This window comes from Nyctereutes procyonoides, unplaced genomic scaffold (assembly GCF_905146905.1).
Source record: "Nyctereutes procyonoides isolate TBG_1078 unplaced genomic scaffold, NYPRO_anot_genome, whole genome shotgun sequence".
In the NCBI taxonomy this organism is placed as follows: Eukaryota; Metazoa; Chordata; class Mammalia; order Carnivora; family Canidae; genus Nyctereutes; species Nyctereutes procyonoides.
The window spans coordinates 71,093,217-71,100,310 of record NW_026575052.1 but is presented as its reverse complement, the minus strand read 5'-3'; the positions used below and the strand labels follow the sequence as shown (position 1 = coordinate 71,100,310).

General features: G+C 39.0%; 1 pseudogene; it reads left to right on the top strand.

Moving 5' to 3' along the window:
- The first annotated feature begins 336 nt into the window (after nt 1–336).
- LOC129514130 (tubulin beta chain-like) lies at nt 337–895 on the top strand (annotated as a pseudogene).
- The last annotated feature ends 6,199 nt before the right edge of the window (nt 896–7,094 follow it).

Genomic DNA, 7,094 nt, shown 5'->3' with positions numbered 1-7,094 from the left:
GATAGATAGATAGATGATAGATAGATAGATAGATAGATAGATAGATAGATAGATAGAGAAAGCCAGAGACACAGGCAGAGGGAGAAGCAGGCTCCATGCAGGGAGCCCAATGTGGGACTCGATCCCAGGTCTCCAGGATCAGGCCCTGGGCTGAAGGCGGCGCTAAACTGCTGAGCCAGCAGGGCTGCCCTATTGTTGTTATTTTGATAGGGATTACATCAAGTATCCCTCCATAGATGAATAGATAGAGAAGATGGTATGTGTGTGTGTGTGTGTGTGTGTGTGTGTGTGTATAATGGAGTATTAGCCATAAAAAGATTGTCACCTTGCTATATAATGCTGACCTGCCGCAAGCTGGCTGTCAATATGGTCCCGTCCCCCGCCTGCACTTCTTCATGCCCAGCTTCTCCCCACGAGGTAGCCAGCAGTACCGGGCCCTGATGGTGCCCGAGCTCACCCAGCAGATGTTTGATGCTAAGAACATGATGGTTGCCTGTGACCCCCGCCATGGCCGCTACCTGACTGTGGCCGCAGTATTCAGGGGCCGCATGTCCATGAAGGAGGTGGATGAGCAGATGCTGAACGTCTAAAACAAGAACAGCAGCTACTTTGTGGAGTGGATCCCCAACAACGTGAAAACAGCTGTCTGTGACATCCCACCCTGGGGGCTAAAGATGTCCGCCACCTTCATGGCAACAGCACGGCCATCCAGGAGCTGTTCAAGTGCATCTCAGAGCAGTTCACGGCCATGTTCCGGTGCAAGGCCTTCCTACACTGGTACACGCGTGAGGGCATGGACGAGATGGAGTTCATGGAGGCCGAGAGCAACATGAATGACCTGGTGTCTGAGTACCAGCAGTACCAGGATGCCACCACCGAGGAGGAGGTGGCCTAGAGCTGATACCTGGTAAAGTGCGTGGAAGCCGTGTGAACTCTTTATTCGCTCACAACCTGTTATCTGATAGGCGTGTCTCTGTGTGTACTCACTCTTTTTCCTGTCTGGACATCACATGCTGTACAGACGCCACCATTAAAGCATTTTCACAGTGAAAAAAAAAAAAGTGAAGTAAGTCAGACAAAGAAAGACAAATACCGAATGATTTCAGCCATATGTGGAATTTAAGGAAAAACCAAATGAACAAACAAAACAAGAGACAACAAAGAAACAGACTTTAAATTCAGAGAACAAACTGGTGATTAACCGCCAGAGGGGAGATAGGTGCTGAATGAGTGAGATAAAAGGGATTAAAGAGTACACTTATCTTGATGAGAACTGAGAAATGTGTAGAATTGTTTAATCATTATATTGTACATGTGAAATTAATATAACACCCTATGTTAATTATAATTTTTAAAAAGTAGAGTAAGACAAAAAAAAAAAAATGGCCAGGCTGTGTTATGCCAGTGGTCCTTGATTATTGCCTGTCCTCAGGGTCCTTCCATCCTTCTCTTACTCTGACTTTATGTTAATAAAGCTGATAGAGTATCATTGAAGTACGTAACCACTCTCTATCTTGTAAATTCAAATACTTCAAAACGGTATTTAAATTTAAACACAAAAGTTCAGAAAGTTTAAACACAATTTAGATAGTTTAAATTTTGTTAGATTTCTGGACTCTCTAATTTTTAGTTAAAATTAAACTATCTAAATTGTGTTTAAACTTTCTGAACTTGGAATTTGTTCCGAGGTGTACCTCTTCAAAGTCTACAAATGTTTTCTTGTACAGATTTTAAAGGAAAACCAAATTTAAAAGATAGATATATAACTGCTTAAGAATATAAACTTTCCTGTGCCAACTAATAACAACTTCCTTCTTCTAATGTTCCCAAAAACATTGTTTCCAGAGATTTGTATTTTCATTGGTCTTTTTTTTTTTTTTTTTTTAAGTCTTTCACCTACTATTTAAAATGGGTCTTGGGGACAGAAAGAAGGATGTTCAGTTATATGGTTAAAACAAAAATTTCCTTTGCTTTTCTTAATTTTCTCATTGTCAAACATATCTTTAATATAGGTATATATGGTTTCTTGACCTCCATTTCTTCTCATGAAAGTGACCACTAGCTTGGATGTGGGGAAGATAGAGCTTGAACTAGCAATGCAACTATACTCTGCCTTCCCATATCATTTCCATGTCTGGCTGAAAGGTTGTTTGTGATGCTTTAATAAAAGACAAACTTCCCATGGAATGATTGCTTAAGAGAGTTGATAACAGAAACGACTTTAATAGACAATATTTAACATAAGGCAAGATATTCAGTGACTAAGAACACAGGATCTGGAGTTATACTGCTAGTGACTGAATTCTCACTCCATCATCTTCCATTTATATCTGGGGCAAAGTTCTCAACTTCTGTATACTCCAGAGAGGATGTCATGATATCCACTTCATATCTACTCACAGCAGTGAGGAAAGGTTAGATAAATATAAGATCCTTAGAACAGTACTTGGCACTAGATAAGAACTTAGTAAAAGTTGTTATTTTTAATGATGTAGTTGAGTGTGCTCTTCATCATTCTATACAACTTTAGAATTTTTATGAATTGTCAAAGAAGGCAGGGATATCAGCTGTGGTAGACCACCTGGCCACTGAAGTTCATGGTCAAGTCTTCAAGTTTATGAGCATGGAACTTTTATTTTCCTGACATTTCAATGGAAATTGAGTTTCAGTGGATAAACTCACACCACCTAAACTTACAAGGGACTATGCCCTGGTTCTGGAATCTCAATAAGCATCAAGTTAACTGAACACTTATGTTAATGGGTCAGCAGCTTCTCTTTGTCGTTTGGTGCTTATGGGGGAGTTAAACTCAGTGAATATTGAGTTAGAGCAATAGGCAATAGCAGAACCGGTTTTCTCATCTGGGCAAGCAAACCCAGTTCCTTGTAAGAGTGGGATATCTCCAGAGACTTGTTTTTCCTGGATGCTTTCATCAACCTCAGAATGTAACCCTTAACCCTCTGTCACCAACTGCCAAAACTGCTTGAACTTATTTCAGAAATGAAGCTTTCTGGGAATTTATTTTCCTGTCTTTCTCCCTCGTCACAGATAAATACAGATAAATGTCATGGTTTAATAAAAATTAGTATAAATTGATAAACATATGCAAAACTATATAAATAATTATCAGCTTGCTTACCTGGATCTAAACATTTAATTCAGGTGGTAAAGAAAACTAGAAACCATTTTATTTTAAATGTTTTCATTTTAACTTTTACACTTTTTTTTTAAAAACAGATCTTAACTGATGTCTAGATGTTCTACTAAATGTTCATACCAGAGCAGTACAGTTTGCTCCCTTCTGTTTATCTCTTTTCCTGTGTAATTGGTTCCTTGTGATCTGAGACCACTGATGTAGCAAACACATTCCAATAGACATCAAAAAAGCCTTTTATTTGCCCATATCGGTACCATAAAAATCACTAAACTGTCATGATTTATGTGTTTTCACTGAGTTCAACTTTATAGTTTTGTATTCTTTTAGACCTGTGCTTAAGCAGTAGTCACTAGTCATGTATGGCTATTTAAATTTAAATTTATAATTAAAGTTAAATTAATTGGTTGGGTTTTTTTCTAATGTGCAAAAAGGGGAATCCAGTGGAAGTTTACAAGTAAAGGATTAGTGACATCTCATTTATATTTAAAACAAAAAGCATAAGATCATTCTAAAATTAACAACAAAAAATTAAATGAAAAATTCCTCAGTCACATTATACTTCAAGTGCTCAAATGCCTCATGTGGCTTGTGACTGCTGTATTGGACAATGCAGAATCAGAACATTTCCATTGTTGAAGTTCTACTGGGCAGCACTATTCTAGACAATCTTGTTTCCTTCACAGAGATATAAAAATATCTTTATAAGTCTATGGCTTCTCTAATTGAGCTTAAGATTTAAAATTTAGTCAAAATGCTTCCCCTTTATTTCACTCTTTCTATAAATAACTTTGGTTTATCATTTATTTTGTGTAGAGCGTGAAATTATAATTTCACAACCAGCTTGTTGGTGACTGACTGTGAGTTCCTCACAGGAAAGCAGATGGGATATGTAATTACAACACAGTATTATTTATTTAGTTGTGTGGCATTCTGTTATAGCTATCATTTTATTCTCAGCACCTTTTTTAATAAAAAATTACTATAATGCTGTAGGCTCTGTAGGAGAAACAAATGTCATGCCAAGTTTCTCCACTCTCTGCCAAAAATTGGTATTTCTCCCCTTTTAACAGCTCTTTAGATTGTGACTCTCACAGTTTGAATCTTCCCTTTAAGCTTCTTGTACCCCGTATCACCTTTTTCTTAATGATGACCAGAAGATATGGGAAAATACTGAAATGTTTTCTCAATCATTAAAGAAGGATTAAGGTATTTATGATAGTTTTAGTTTAAATATGTTTTTATGTACTCCTTTGACAATTGTAGTCATTGTGTGGAGATCATGACATATCCTTGTTTTAACATGGCATATTCGGGGACGCCTGGGTGGCTCAGCAGTGGAGTGTCTGCCTTTCATTCAGGGCATGATCCTGGAGTCCTGGGATCAAGTCCCATCGGGCACCCCGTATGGAGCCTACTTTTCCCTCTGTCTGTGTCTCTGCCTCTCTCTACTCTCATGAATAAAAAATTAAAATCTTTAAAAAAAAATCATGGCATATTCATTCACAGGCTCCTAAAAGCAGATTTAAAAATATTGAAATACCAGATTAGCAAATGTCCTAGCTGGGGGAAACAGTCACTTAATAAGTAATAGTATAATTCAGATAGTAATAAGATCAATGAGGAAAAATAAAGTAGGATATAAAAGATGGAGAGTGATCAGGCTACTTTAAATAAAATCCATGTCAGGGCAGGCTTTCCCAGTGGGGTCACATTTAAGAAAGACAAATGGAATGAGGAAGTACACTCTGCAAATATCCAGAGAGAGTACCCCAGTTAGTATGAGTGAGAAATGCCAAGAAAGTTTGTATGACTAGAAATTAGAAAGCAGGGAGTAGGAGGTAGGTACCAAAGGTGGTGGGACAGTGGTGATCATGTAGGGCCCTCTTGGCTATATTAAGGAGATTGGATATTTTTTTGGAATGTGCAAAGAAAGGGAATCTAGTGGACGGCTACAAGTAGAAGATTAGCGACATGTCTATTTAAAATAAAAAGCATAAGATCATTCTAGCTACAATGTGAAAGAACAGTGATACCTGGAAGACCAGTTTGGAGGCTGTTACAGAGGAGCCATAAACTATGCAGCTAGGCCCAGGTGGTAACTATGGAGAAGGCAAGAAGTGGCCATAGTGGGGATCCATGTTGAGGGTAGAGTTGACAGGATGCTGATGGACTGCATGTGGGGTGTAAGGAGAAGAAGAGTGGGGAGATGTTTCAACATTCTTGGCTTGAGCAACTGAGTAAAATGATGGTAAACATAAGACACATACACTAAAGAGACGATGCAATGTATTAAGTGCTGCCATAGGGAAGTTCAGAGGAATATAGCTGTGAAAAAACAAAACAAAACAACCCCCCCCCCAACAACAACAACAACCACCCCCCCCCACCACCACCCCACCAGCATCACCACCACCACTACCAAGGATTTTCAACACTGAAACTACCATGGAATAAAAAGCAATAAGAAATTTCTCCAGAAGGATGGAGGCCTGAAAATTAAAGCAAGCCTTAAGCTTCTACAGTTTCAAGTACTGTTTATCATTTTAATTCTCTAGAAATGAGATAAAAATGTCAAAAATGATAGGTGATGTGGTGGTCACTGATGATGATCTTAGAACTACTTTGGTGAACCTATGAGGATGAAAGTCAGTTTGGCAATGTGAGAGGGAGAAAATAGAGAAAAATCAATTTTTTTTTTTAAATAAGAGACTTTTGAGAAGTCAGAGTTTAGAGAGGTGAAGGTGGCTGGCATGTGCATGGCAGAGTGCCAGAGAGGAGGGAAATACATAGAAAAATAGCACCAGAAATTTGGGTAATGGTCCCCTTGATTCCTTGAAGTCTAAGCTGCACAGGGTGAAACTCATGCTCATGATAATGAACAACTATCAGGGAGCTGTAAGCTGAATAATTTTTAGACCCATACAGATCTGAAATACATTCTAATTTTGATCCAAAAGATTGGCGAGATCTTACTGAACATCTGGGGTATTAAATAGAGCCCCAGCAAGGTCATGCCTTAGTAGTAGTATGGCTAACCCAGCCCTAGAGCAAAGACTTCCCCAAACCTGCTATAATAATGCTTTAAAACAGGCCTTAAATAGATCAAACTGAACCATAAATAAAACTGTCTAGTAGAACAAAATTCAACATCCTTTAAGAGAAACTCGCCCTGCCCAAAGAGTCTGGACACCCAGCAACATAATTTTCACATGTTCAGTAGTCAATAAAAATAATTATTATATGCAAAGAAAAATGTGACCCATAATCAGAAGAAAACTCAGTTGATAAGCCAATAGAGGAGATAAATTGGATACTAAAAAAACCCCCAAAAATTCAATTTTCCAAAAGAAGACAGGAAAAAGGAAACCAGGGACCAAATCAGAAAAAGAGAAAACAACTAACAGGATGGTCCACTAAAACCCAATCATAGGGATGCCTGGGTGGCTCAATGGTTGAGCATCTGCCTTCAGCTCAGGGCATGATCCCAGAGCGCTGGAATCAAGTCCTACATATCAGGCTCCCTCTTCCTCTGCCTATGTCTCTGCCTCTCTGTGTCTCTCATAAATAAATTTAAAAAGGGATGCCTGGGTGGCTCAGCGGTTGAGTGTCTGCCTTTGGTTTAAGGCATGATCCCAGATTCCTGGGATAGAGTCCCACCTCAGACTCCTTGCATGGAGCCTGCTTCTCCTCCCTCTGCCTGTGTGTCTCTGCCTCTCTTCCTGTGTCTCTAATGAATAAATAAAATATTTTTTAAAAAATTAATTTAAAAAAATATTTAAAAAACAAACCCAGGCAGCCAGGGTGGCTCAATGGTTTAGCGCCACCTTCAGCCCTGGGTGTGATCCTGGAGACCCAGGATCAGGTCCCACTTCTAGCTCCCTGCATGGAGCCCGCTTCTCCCTCTGCCTGTGTCTCTGCCTCTCTCTCTTTCTCTTTC